The sequence below is a fragment of the Nymphaea colorata genome, chromosome 2 (assembly GCF_008831285.2).
Source record: "Nymphaea colorata isolate Beijing-Zhang1983 chromosome 2, ASM883128v2, whole genome shotgun sequence".
NCBI lineage: Eukaryota > Viridiplantae > Streptophyta > Magnoliopsida > Nymphaeales > Nymphaeaceae > Nymphaea > Nymphaea colorata.
Window position 1 is genome coordinate 11832477 of NC_045139.1, and position 14193 is coordinate 11846669.

The window sequence follows — 14193 nt, forward strand, 5'->3', positions numbered from 1 at the left end:
CGAAAGCCAGATCATGAGAGTCTGTTGTACTATGTTTCTCAGTTTTTTATTTTTTTATTTTTTTATTATAATATGACCTCCTAATAGGCAGTGGTTTTGGAAATTCCTATGAAAAATGGAGTTCTTATTTACTAACTTTTAAAAATTGAGCAGTACTTGTTGCTAAAAAATTGAACACCTTTTTATAATTTTTCATAATCTTGATTACCTTGAATTAGAAGAAAAGAGAAATTTCCATTTACTTCATACCTCAACTATAGATTTAGAACAACTAGCTCAATGCTTTCAAAATTTCTTAATACAAGCTCAGATACTATGTTTTCTTCATAATTGTGAAGTCCGAACCTAAGGTTAAAAGCTGGTATTGGGTCGAATTGGGCCTAGTCGGGTCAACCTGGGCTGGCCTGACAACTAGGGGAACCGACCCTATGCCTAATTTTTGGGCTTGAGCTAGGGATTGAGTCCAAACGAGTACCCAGTACTTGTTGGATACTCGGCCTAATGCCCAGTCTTACTGATTCATTAATTACCATTCAATCAACACAGCTGAGCTTTTTAACCACATTTCCAAGACTAGTGAAACCATGCCTCCTTTGATAGCTGCAGCAGCAACAGAAAAATCCAAAAATTTGAGGCCTACGTTTTGGCTTTAGGCCAAATGCTGTCGCCTACACCAAAATTTTCTTAGAAGGAAGAGTTCAGTCCTCTTCTCACAGGTGCCATCTTGCTCTACAGAAGAACATACCTTTGGACCGTGTCTTCCTACACGTCAGTAGAGGTTGAATTTCATTGACGTTTTTTTAGAGGTGCCAGTAAAAGTTAACGTTCACCAACATTAAGAAACTGGCAGTCGAAAAACGTTGGTGACATTGAAGTCAGAGAAGGTTCGTTATGAGGCAACTTAACATTTAATTGGAACAACAGTAGAAGAGTAATTTACTGATGTCGACGGACGTCGGAACAAATTGTCTGTAAATTATTTCTGAAATGGGTGACCGAATATTGACGTCCAGGGACGTCTGCTCAGACACTTGCTTTTAGGGTCCAGGTTTGTGCGGTAAACGACATGTAACCCGACGTAGAGTTAAACTGTTTGTGCAGTGGCATGGTCGGTTTGGCTTCTTTAGCTCCCGCCCTTTTTATCATGGAATTATCTTAACGAGATTTACTTGCGAATGATTTGACATAAGGCATGATTTGTGGAGGCTTAATTTGTTTGGTCGGGCGTCAGCTCAAATGCTAGCTAGCTGCTAATACTAGTGCTGTAAATATTGATGATTAACTTTCACCAACTAATCTCCCATGAATTAATTGCTCCGAAAACGTCAGTAGGGGACTTGGTATTTTGCCTTTCGGGAATAAGCAGAGGCGGTAGTCAGTGCATGTTGAGGTACTCCACTGTATTAGCCGGAATATGTGATCAGGCACGCCATGCATGTTCAGGGGCGGAGGCGGGTGCCGGCAACTGCCGGCACAGACCCACAATATCTCATAGCCATTTTCTTCATTTACATGTTGCTGTCCCATAAAAATCTAGAATTTAAGTACTACCGTCCCCCGGCCAGAAATCTATGACTTTGACGCGGTTCTGTCCTATGCTAATGTATCTTATGCATTAATTAGCCTGGTAAGATCTTGATTGGATTTCATATGGGCCCTGGATGTGCCAATACAATTATCAGCTCATACATGCACTAATTAATCGATGATCAATGATGGGAATATGAAACAGAAAAGCCTTGGGCTGTCGGTGTTTGTTTAATTAGTTTAGCAGACCAACCAATAATTCATTTTGTTTGGTAAATCCATTAAGAGTTCCGAATTGCCCAACCACAGGAAGATACTAGGAGTCTGGCCTGCTTAGAATAGTACTTCAAAATCGAGGAAGATTTTCTATTGGAATCATGAGATGGAGATTCTAGAATGATTTGACAACCTAGACAGATTTTCATATAACAAGAAAACAGAAAAAAAAAAGACCAAATTTTCCAACCCCACAATTTGCTCATGGAACATGCAGAACAAAAAATATGTTTGACCACAAAGCACCAAAAAGAAAAATGCTTCCTTCCACTGCATGCATGATTAGACATAAACCCTGTTTTATACTAACAATATTTATGTTTATGTAGAAGTACGCCAAATCAACTGAATAGTCCTTGTTCTGACTCCTGCAAAAAAGCTTACCGGTTCATGGTAGTAGTTAAAAGGCAGGCCTACTGTACATATAATATACAATATCCGCATAAAGTGGGCATGTACAGTGGTGGAGTCAGAGACATTTGTGGCTAAGGGACACTCTTAAGTTTAAATTTTAAAGGGTACTCATATGTGAAAAGTAAAAACTAATGAAGTTTTTTATATATAAATAATATAAATTTAGTATGCCATTGTGGGTAAGGCTGCACGCGAGCTGAGTCGAGCCCGAGCTTGGCCAGCTCAAGCTCGACTCGGCTCAAAAAACTCGAGTTCGAACTCGGCTGGAACTCAAGTCGAGCTCCTTATAGCAAAAGCGAGTTCGACTCGACTGCACAAAATCGAGCTCGAACTCGACTCGTTTAACTTATTTTACTCATTTAGGCGTTAAAGTCGTTTGGCATTAACTCGTGTAAGTTTTAACTTGAGTAAGTGTTAACTCATGTAACTCGTTTTAACTCGTGTAAGTTGTGAAAATTTATTTTTACCCTAAAAGTTAAAACCAATGAACCGGTTTTGGCTTACATAGAGTACCGGTTTGTGAGTCGAGTCAAGTATAACCGAGTTGAGTTCCTAAAACTCGAACTTGACTCGTTTATCATTTTGAGTATCTTGTAAGCTCAAACTTGACTTGTTTATAAATGAGTTGAGCACGAGTCGAGTTTTTTCAAGTGAGTTTGAGTCGAGCCCAAGTTGGCTCAGCTCCTTGTGCAGCCCTAGTTGTGGGCAATTGCTCACACCTGCAACGACGTAGCTCTGCTACTGGCATGGCATGTGTAATATACCTTACAAGATTCTATATGGGCCAAGCCAAGATCAACTCCTGTTTTAGCTTTGCTCATACTAAATATAGGGAACAGGCCTAACCATGCTCAAGCAATGTTACCGGCAGCTAGCTCAGCTGATTTACCAGCCCCGCCGTCATTAGAAAAGAATGGCCAACTTAACCAGCCCAAGCGTTTGTTGGAAAGCAATTATCAATCTAATCCACTGAGTTAACGTTTCAAATCTCATCTCCTGTGACATAGTCGAATATGACGCCACCAACTTCATTACTAGCAAAAGTCATCCCGGCATATATCGCTGCTGGAGATGTTGGTCCAGCCTTTTCTTCTTAGCGGTGGTGGTTTTTGCTGTTAAACAGCTAGGGCAGTAATGATGAAGTTGTTTTCACTGATAGAATGATTTGGAGGGATGCTCGTAAAGCTGGTTTTGACCTGATAGACAAAATCTTACGTCCTTATGTTGACAAGACTATTGATAAGATTGAAATGAACATCTTTTTGGCTTCCAACCACATTTTTTTGGCTTGGTTGGTTGCGTAGAATTTTGGAAGGCCGTGCTGGTTATCTTTAATCTGTGGGCAGTCCGTGGTAGAATTCTCTTTCCCCGAATCAATCTGTCTTAACACTGTTGCTATGCTCTTTCTTTGGAAAGATTTGATGGTTGAAGCGGGTGCGCTTCTTTCCTTTGTATAGCAATTTTTGTACCTCTTATTTTTCTTAATAAAATGGTCGGAGGCCTGTCCTCCAGCGGATTTGATTTGGATATCTCATAAGATCTTTTCTGGGTTTGAAAAAAGCTGCCATTTGAGGGAAACTTTTTTGTATAAAGGGATACCTTTTTTTCCTCTTCTGATGAATAACAGACCCAGAGCGACTTCTCGTTCGCAGCACAGAAGGTGTGATCATACCTCCTTTTTCCTCTTGAAAACTCTTCACCTGTTATGGACTGTGCTCTGTCACACAAGTGGGCTTGCTGCCTTTCTTGTGAAAAGCAGCCTTGTCTGCTTCATTAAGTGGGAGTTAGGAAATCCATTTTTCCTCCACTAGGTCCTATAACCTGCCAACTTTTCAGGCAAAGAACAAGTTGATTGAATTCCAAAGTGGGTAAAAGTGAAAAGGAAAATGTGGGCCCCGCGTTTTCTTACCCCGGTTTTACATATACGTTTGCTACATTCAGCGGTATATAGGAAAATATTGAAATTTCCTTTGAAATCAGAATCTACCCATGACTTAATTTATGCCGAAACAAACGGGGCCTTGGCGATAACACCTTCCCTAGTTTTAAAATGCGTCATCTGGAAGGATGAGCTGGATCAGTTTTCTTAAGAAAACAGTACCTAGCAGTTTTCCCGTTTGTGCTAGCTCACATAAATCAGGATTACGGGTGTTTGCTTCTCCATGTTTAAGAACCAAAAGAAGGATTATCATATTAATAAAGTGCCGGGTCTTTCCTTGGCATGAAATTGTTGAAGCACAGATCTTACTAAAACTAAAACATAATTACATGTAAAAGTCAGATCAGATGCCAGTTATATACGGGTTTAGTTTTGAAAGAACTCTATCCAACTGTGAAGTTTGAAGATCCTATCCAACTGTGAAGTTTGATCTTCAATCTGAATGTAAAATCTGATCATTAGGTTAGACTTGGTAAAGCATTCCATAGATATCAAATACTTATCTCTTCCATACAGTTGCCAGGAAAGTAAGATGAAATGAAGGCGAGTTGCCATGGTTGGGCTCCTATCTCTCTTCCAAAAGAGCTCAAACAGCACTAATAAAAGTATAAATTGGTTTAGCGAGCTGTCGATGAATGTAATTCTCAGCTCAACTTGCTAGTTTTGTTGTGAATAATCGGTTTGATATTGAGCTCAACAAACTTCAACTTCTTGACATTCAAACTCACGGTTTCAGATGTGAACAATCTGGCTCAGTTAATTTCTTTATTATAAGCTTGAGATTGGTCCTCCTTTTGAGCATGTCAACAGCCAGGTTGGTCCGTTTGCTGGCATAAAAATCTTTAGCTGACTATATCTTGATCCCCACGTTGTATCTTAACTTTGCATTGTATAAAACGTGTACCACGAGAACTCAAAACAGTAGATGCCCGATCTGGTAAGGCCGTCTTCAAACACTTAATTAGTAGGGTTAGTAAATATTTAAGGGACGTTAATTAGAGCACACTTGAACTTGCCTTTGCAGAATTGATTATTAAGGACGCACGCCTGTTCGTGTTTTCTATGACGCCTTCCAAATCAGTAAAACTAGTTCGTTCCGCTTGGCTAGCTAAGAGAGTTCAACTTAAATCTTCAATTTAACAAAGGTCGAGTAGGAGTTCACAAGAGGCAAGACCACTTCCCATTCCTTCAGCCCCAGACAAATAGGGCTGTTTTGGGACTTGAGTAGTCTATAGCACGCCATTCAACTCAAGTATCATACAACCATCATTTACAGTCCAAAAGAATAACACTCATAAAAATCAAACTGAAAACATGTCATCAGTGCAACCCTATATATCTCCATTAATTGTGTAATAATGTATGCGTCTGCCTAACCTCAGCTTGACTATGCTGACATTAAGAGAAAGTCATCGTTTTACTTTGTTTTTATGAAGTTAATATGGAAACCCTACCAGATGAGCCACTACCCCTTTGAAGAGTGTCGTATTTTGCAAAATTTTTAATTTGTGACCTGCCAGGGAAATATTTCCAGGGTTTATCTTCCTTTGATCCTATGTAAGACACAAACCAGCCCAATTTTCATGCTTAAGTAAAGCGGCATCTTCATGAAACTCATAGCTAGGTGGATCATTCATAGCTTCAGATTTCATTTTCTTTGTTGGAAAAATTTATGACAAGGCGTGCCAGAAGTTCTGAACGGCCGAAGTAGGGCTTATCTATGGGGCACTAAATGAAATTTTAAATTTCTAAAGGGCACCACCATGTAAACAAATAAAATTTCATTGAAATATTAAATATGAAAATATGATTTTTTTTTTAATAGGCATGTGTTGGCAATTACCCACACGGTGCCTACACTTGCCTCCGCCTCTGGCTTCGGGCTGAACTTGTATAGACCGAATTGTGCTTGGTTTGAGCGGTGACTTTTTGTACCTCATGTGATTCTATCTTAATGTCAAAGTACGTAGTTACCTATGAGGAAAATACATATTTCAAAAATTTTACAAGATGTCCTATAAGTCGGTCATGGAAGTTGATTTTTTTTTGGCTAACTACTTTTTTTCTGTGTCTAGATTTCAAGAAACTATAAAAATGTACAATATTGAGAGATGACATGGACTCGTTATTCCTTCAAAAATCTTAAGCAGGTTGTTTGTAAAATATTCATGTTTTAAATGTTTTTTTTGGTTTGAAATGGGTTTGTTTCTGGATTTTGTCACTTCTCCACCTTTTGCATAGGCCAGCAAAAGTTCCCATCGCTAGTTGCACATTAGCAGGGTTTAATTAGTTGGCAAAGCCCTTGGAATATCTTCCTCTCCAATGCATAGTACATGGTTTCGATCCACTTGAAGCAAAGGATAAAAATCATAAGCTTCAAACTCAGTGTATATATTTAATCGGCTTGTAATGTTTACAACTTGTCGCAATCAGATGACCAGAAACTGATATTCGTTCACACCAAATTCAGGGCTAAGCTATTGATTTTAGATCTGATGGTGGATCTTGTTCAGGCACAAAGGTAAGCATCCTTTTCATCACAGCCGAGGATTTCCTGATCTTAGGCACCCGACTAAGTAACTGGACATGTATGGGAATTTGTAAGCAGCTAGCCAATTGTCTAGTTAAGTACCACGAAATTATAATCACAAATTGATGAAAAATTGCTTGGTTTTCTAATATTATTGGTTTCATCAAGAAAAAAAAGGAGAAGCTCACCAAAGCTGGGGATATGCACATATGAGATGCCTAATTAATAAGTACATGTACTCATACGATCAACAACATATATAACAATCAAAAAGTTTCTATCATGTTAGGTTCGCGTAATGTGGACTAGTTACTTTAAAAAACAAGTTGCGTTTTCAAGAAATATTACATTGTTGGCGTTATCTCCGCCTTTAAAGTTCTTAACTCACAATAACACATCCCCATGTGTTGCAGCTGTACCCTAAATTCAACTACTTGAGTATAATGTTTTACCGATATATATATACATATATATATATATATATATATATATATATAGTGGCGTAATTCATGCGTATACGTCCTAGCTAGAAGGGGAAACACTCATTTGAATCAATGATCACATGAAAAATGCTGCATGTTCTGGTTCATAATCACGTGGAAGCATGACATAACACGATGTTACATATAAAGTTACAGAATGTTCATTAGAAATTTATTCTAGACAAATATTCAAAGAAAGAATGAGCGGGTGTCACCTTTTCATGAATAAACAGAATACTTGTAGCTGGCATACAACAAGCCGGGTTAAGTACGTCAGTGATAGGAATCTTGGCATGTGGCGGAAGAATTTAGGAGCAGGCATAGGTCTCTCCGAACTCACAATGATATTGCACGGAAATGATTTAGTAAAGTTAACTACGAATACAAAAAGTGAAGTTGGTGCCTGGAACTCATGAGTCAGATGTTAACATACGGTAGGTGGAGAACATATTTCCTAAATCTTTAAGACTCTGCAGTAGATAACAGAGTCTCACACATGTGTATGCCATTTAGAAAGAATACAAGCGGGCACTATTATTAAGATACTGAAAGAAGCTGAAAAGGAGATGAAGAATGGAAGAAGAAAAATAAGACTTGAAACTTTTTCGAAATCTTTCCAATTCATCGAAAGAAAATTGGAATCAAACAGGTTGTCAGTCCTAGCCGTGAGTTTGAGTCTTGTGGTGGAAATATGCTCTTGTCAATGTAGAATTCTATCCCAAAATACACTGAAGTTTCGAGTTTCCTCGTTATAGATAAGACTCCATATTTGAACGAAGTAGACTGCTTCAATGAAGGAGACTGCACATACCCGCGTGCATCATTGCATAGGAAGAAGAGATGAATCACCTCTCATTCTTTCTCTTTCTCTTTCTCTCTCTCTCTCTCTCTCTCTCTCCCGCTGGGCCACAATTTAATTAGTTTCTTGGGAAACACAACCAAACTACTGTGATTCTTTACCATCTAAAATGAAGCATCACTTCAATTTCAGTTGAAAAAGTTGGTAGATGATGAAACTGAAGAAGAGAAATTCAAATTTGCCTTTTGATCGGAAGTCTTTGTTTAGGACGATCAAAGCCTACAATAAGTTCAACTGCACTGATGAAGATGCTCTACTTGAGATGGAAACTGTATCAAAATATCATCGGAAAATTAATTTGCTTAAACTCTATGAGGCCAGATATTACCTATCTGGCCATCATGTCATGTGCAAGCTGACATATCAAGAAAAATCTGGGACCCAGACTTTGGCGGAGAAGTCAAGAGGGTCACTCTAATGCTGATTGGGAAATGAAACAAGAAAGAAGAACTACTCCAACTCTTGCATATTTGTGGATGGCAAAAATATATGGTGCAAACCTGAAAACGAGGCCATGGCAGCCACAACATAGCTACCATATATATGTGAATACGATTAATTCTTATCCAATGTCAGTACAGTTCTATTGGGAATGCACCATGACAATTGGGGGTCATTTGGTTACAGAAACACTGCATTAGTATTCCATGAATGTTTTTGGGGCAGATTCATCAAATACTGTGTTCTAGTGGCCCATGAATCTACTCCTAAGATTGGGACAGATCCATAGGACATTAACACCGTGTTTCCTATTGCCAAACACCTCTTTAATATCAGAGTCTACCACAATGGACTGAACATATCAAGATAGACCCCGAATCCCTGAGCAGCTTCATGATGAACTTATGGAAGGACTAGGTTAATAACAGTTTTGAGTTCATACTGACCAAGTGGAGTTCCCATGACATGAAGGGCCGAGGTCTTAACTAAAAGTAAAAAGGAAAATACATGTTAGGTAATTACAAATATATTATTCATTAAATCTGCTCAAAACATTGCATACACCAATGGCATTCAGCTGTAAACACACTATGCACATCCATCTGCTGCGAACACCGATTGAATTTAGTTGCAAGAGTAAGCAGACATCTGACAATAACTAGCTTGATTACTGGTGTGAAAGTCTTGTAATAGTCTAGACCCTCTATTTGTTTATAATGTTTGGCAAGAAGGCATGCATTGTGCCTTTTAATTGAACCATCGGACCTGTATTTAGTTCTGAAAACCCATCTGAAGTCTATCAGCTGCATGCTTGGAGGAAGAGGTGTCAATAACCATGTTTGATTTTGCTCCAACACTTCCAACTTCGCTACCATAATTTGTTGCAAATGAGGAAATTTCTCTGCTTCAAAATAATATGTAGGTTCTGGTTCTCTGGAGATATTTAGGAGAAAAGATTTATGTGAGAGGGAAAATTTGGAAAATAACACATATTGAGATGAAGATACCAACTGCTTCTCTTCGTCTCCGATGGTAATGAAGTGAGAGAATTAAGGGACTACCACCAAAATAGAGATCCTTGAAAAAGAGTGAGGATTTCCTCAACCAAGTGGATCTTCTGAGTTCAAGCATGGGTTCAGTTGCCAGTTCAGACTCTTGTGAGGTTGAAATTGGCTGAGGTGCAACGTTTTATTGCGGGTCACCTAAATCATTTGGGTGCAACGTGGGTGTGTGTAATATTAGTCAATATTGTACTGTTGATAATGAATTGATTGTATTCAAGAGCGAATTTGGTTCTGTTTTGAAATGGTCTGAGACATCGTTTGGCTCCACAATTCTTAGGACATCATTGTCTTCAACTATATTGTTTACAATTGGCCATAGAAAGGCTGAAATTGATGTTTTTTCATGATTGTTTTTTGGAAGTACATCTTCAAAACATTTGACATCCCTACTAGAAAAGAATTAGCGGTTTTCCAAATCATAAAATTTATGTGCTTTTAACCATAAGAATATCCAAGAAACACACAAAACTTGTCTTTATTGTCAAATTTGTGTTTAGTCTCAAAATTGAAAGCATAACATAGACACCCAAAAACTCAATGATGTGAGTAGTTGGGCTATTTCTAAATAAACATTCATACGGAGATTTACTTTGATGATGTTCAGTGGGGATTTCGTTTATTAAGTATGTTGTTGACATATAGTCTCCCTAAAAACTAAGTGGAAGATGAAATTGAAATCTCAAAAACCTAGCAACACAGAGAAGGCATCAATGCTTATGCTCTATGACACCATTCTGTTGTAGAGTTCGATGACAACTATGTTCATGAATGATTCCCCGATTTAGCAAGATATCTTGTGTGAAATAAACTCTTCTCCATTATCAATTTAGAATTTTAAAATAGATTAAATTTGGGCATAGGCAAAAAATTGTTATAATTTCTTTTGTTTGATCTTCATGTCCCATTAAGTATAACCATGTAGTGAGAAATCATCAACTATAATAAAAAAATAATCTGCTTCAGAAAAATTGGATTTGGAATACGGTCCCAAAAAATTGAATGAATCAGTTAAAAAGTTTGGGGAGAAGAGATTTCAAACAATTCAAATGGCAAACACATTTGCTTGCACATCAAGCAAACATCATTGTTTCGCCAAGCTTTCGTCCATTGCAGAAAATTCTCCATTGCTGCCTCCAGTAGGAGTTTGAGCCATGTCTCAGTCCCAGTAGGGCTGATCATATGCTTGGACCAGCTACTGATCAACACCTTAGTAAGCTATTGTCTCACCAACTAGATAATCAAATCTGAGCTCCTCATTGGGCGGATTCCTCCTTTTGTTTGTTAACCTACAAGGTATTATCAGCCGTTTCCAGTTGTTGTCCCTCTTCCAGGGGCATGCTATTATGTATTACTCACCCGTCCACCAATGAAAACACCATTTCCCATCCAACTTGCATGTTTTAAGCAAGCCACAGGCATTCATCCTCAATATCGCACTCATATGATTCAAGCAACTTATTTCTAAAGCTAGAAGGGTGATCATGTGTCATATGCCACACATCAGCTTGTAGGTTTGTAGAGGTCATGACATAAGCATTAGAAAAACTGTAAGGACTTCAAAGAAAGTATAGTCCATCCTTGAGCACACCCACTCTAATAATTGTTTGGAGATCTAATCCTAAATGAACAATCTGTAGCATAAAAACTAACTACATAACTGGATGAGTTGAGCATTTTACTAATGGATAATAAATTGAATTGAAAATCATGAACAAAGATGGATGAATAGGAAATTTGAAAGGTACCAATATGAGTGGCACATGCTACTTTATTATCAGGTAGTTTAAATCTAGCTTAGAAAAATTAGAGGAGAAAAAAGCCAAGGATGACACCATGTGATTGCTGGCCTTGCTGCCTAGGATCCAAGCATCACTGTGAAAAGAAGACATACCTACAAAATAAACTTGGGCTAGATTTTGTCAATAAGAAGCTAGATTAGTTTGTGATATTCATCCATTGTAAGTGTAGGCACAATTTTCTTTTTGGAAACTTTGCTATGGCCAACAAACATGTTAGCAATTAAAGCATTATCTGAGAATTCTTGGCAGTTGCAACTTCAGCCTGCTTCTCTGACTTTGAATTTTGATTCTTAAAACTTATGAATATCCATGAAGCTTATAACACCTGTCCTTTATGTGTCTAATCCTTTAGCTATATGTAAAAATAAACTTACTAATTGTCGTTTGATTGTATTAGATGAGTCATTTAGATCCATGAGAAACGAAATGATCCTCTCTTGCATTTTATCAGAAATCAGTTTGGTGGCACCATAGATGCAGTAGGGTAGTGGGTCGTGAGAAGCTAATTCGTGACAATATGCGAATAGTTGATTTGGTTTAACATTTCTGTGGCACAATGCTTTTTGTGAATCGATCTTTTAGATCGATCCACACTTCCTTGGCACTAGTTGCATAAAACACTATCTGCTAGTTCATAAGACAAAGCACTAATCAACCTTGATAAACCATGTTGTTGCATTGAAGTTAAGAAATATAATCTAGTGAACTTATATCAGTTTGGAGATGCTTCCATCAGCAACACTTAATTTATTCTTGGCTGAAAGAACCAATACCATTGATGTCTCTAGGTGGTATAATTTTTACCAATGAGATGTTGAGAAACAAGCACCATACGTGGGTTATTTAAATGACGTAGGTAAAAGGGATTTGCAAGTTCTGCTGCAAACTCCAAGGATGAATCCATTCTAGAGCGATTGCAGGTGCATCTATTCTTCAGCCAGTCATTAGAAGGTTTGAAGGATTTTTTAGATTATCTCTAGAAGACATCATCAATCAACTGAAAAAGACAACCTCTATTTCCAGTTATGACACCATGAAAACAAAGACTCAAGAACAAACAAAAAGCATGAGAAAGGAACCAGGCGACTCCAGGGTAAGATGAATTCAAAATTGTCCACTTCATCACTTGTTATGAAGGTGTATATAAATCTATACATAAAGAATTTTAAACAATTTAGAAAATGAAAGAAATGTTGTATATTAAGTCTGACTATGCTCTCTACACTTTTCTCATGCTTTACAAAAACTTACCATATCTTCCCGAATCATAACTGACTTGTGCATGCTTCAATTGATAATATGATACTGAATCTGGATCATTCCATAGTTTTGGACTTTATCATGCCTTGAGACAAAAATGGTGGTATCTTTGACTACTTGGTTTAGAAAATGGAAATTCTCTGGTTTATATAGATTCAAGCTTTTTATCTTTGACCTTTTCAGTCCTAATAAATGAAATGTGAGCTAGTCAGCAAACTATAATTTTTTGACTTTCCTTCCACTTTTCTAGTGCTTAACTTATTAATATTGTAATTTGACAATCTTTGTTGTCATGACCATTCATTTTCTTTGAAAAAGTTACCTCAAAGGGAGTAAATTAATTTATCTCTTTGGTCCTTGGGGCATAGTGACCACCAAATTAACATCTAAAATGTGAGGCCTGATGACATAACCATGAGGAGAACTTGTGAATTTGATTTTTTATTTTGAAAATCAATTCAAGAAATGTAGAATCTATTCCAACACTACAATATGAAACAGTTGAAATCTCTTTCACCTTTAGGAATGAAAAATGGGGTGCATATGACGTATCATAACAAGGATCCTAATCCATGTGATGCTAACAAAAGTGTATCATTCACAAACAAAAGATTTAGGTCCTATTGCAAGATTTTTTTTTTTAGAACTTGTAATGCATGTTGCACCATAAACTTTAATAGCACACAACCATATTTGTTGCTGACAAGGGTTATGCCCTTGGTTAGAGTGTGGGACTTAAACCTTCATGTTAGAGGAGGTGGTATGCTATGATAGGAGCCAACCTATATACCAAGGTTGGCCAACTAAGGGAAAAGCTAACATATAATTAATGGATCATTTTATTTTATGATAAAAGTGGGTTTTGAGATGCTAGTAACTATGAAAATACTAGCTTGATGATCAAGGAAATATAAAACTACTAAAATTTTGTGATTGGAAGTTCAAGAAATGGCTGCTAGAAACCCAACCATGTAGGTTACTTTTCTATAGTTTCATGTGCTTTTGGTGAGAAGCAAGTTTTATTTACAAAAACATTGGTTAGCACTATTAGAAACCCAATTATGTAGGTTACTTTTCTATAGTTTTATGTCCTTTAGGTGAGAAGCAAGAGTTATCACAAAAACATTGGTTAGCTTTTGAATAATAACAGAAAAACCCATGTACTTCTTCAGTATTTTGCATTTACCTGCTTGTATTATACTTAAAGTGGATGAAAAAGAAATTCAATTTGAGTATGCTTTTATAACATTAAAGCGTATTTACCATTTTCATAAGCACAAATTTTTTATCCTCATGTCAACGTGTTTTATTAGGTTGATCTTTCTCTCTCTTGCACATGCATGCATTTGACAAACACATATGATATAGTCCAAAAAATCTTGATCTAGTTTTTTCTTGATCATTATGGGCAAAGTGTTCCATGGAAATCACACAAAACATTCAAGATGTAGGGACATCAATGTACAACAAGCTTGTGATGGTTGTGCTTAGCTTTTAGACTACAAAAAATACAACATTCACTGAAATGAGAAAAAAAACTATAGTAATGGTGCACATTCATAAGTGAATGCCCAACTCTCATTGACGCCAATGCATGTGTGC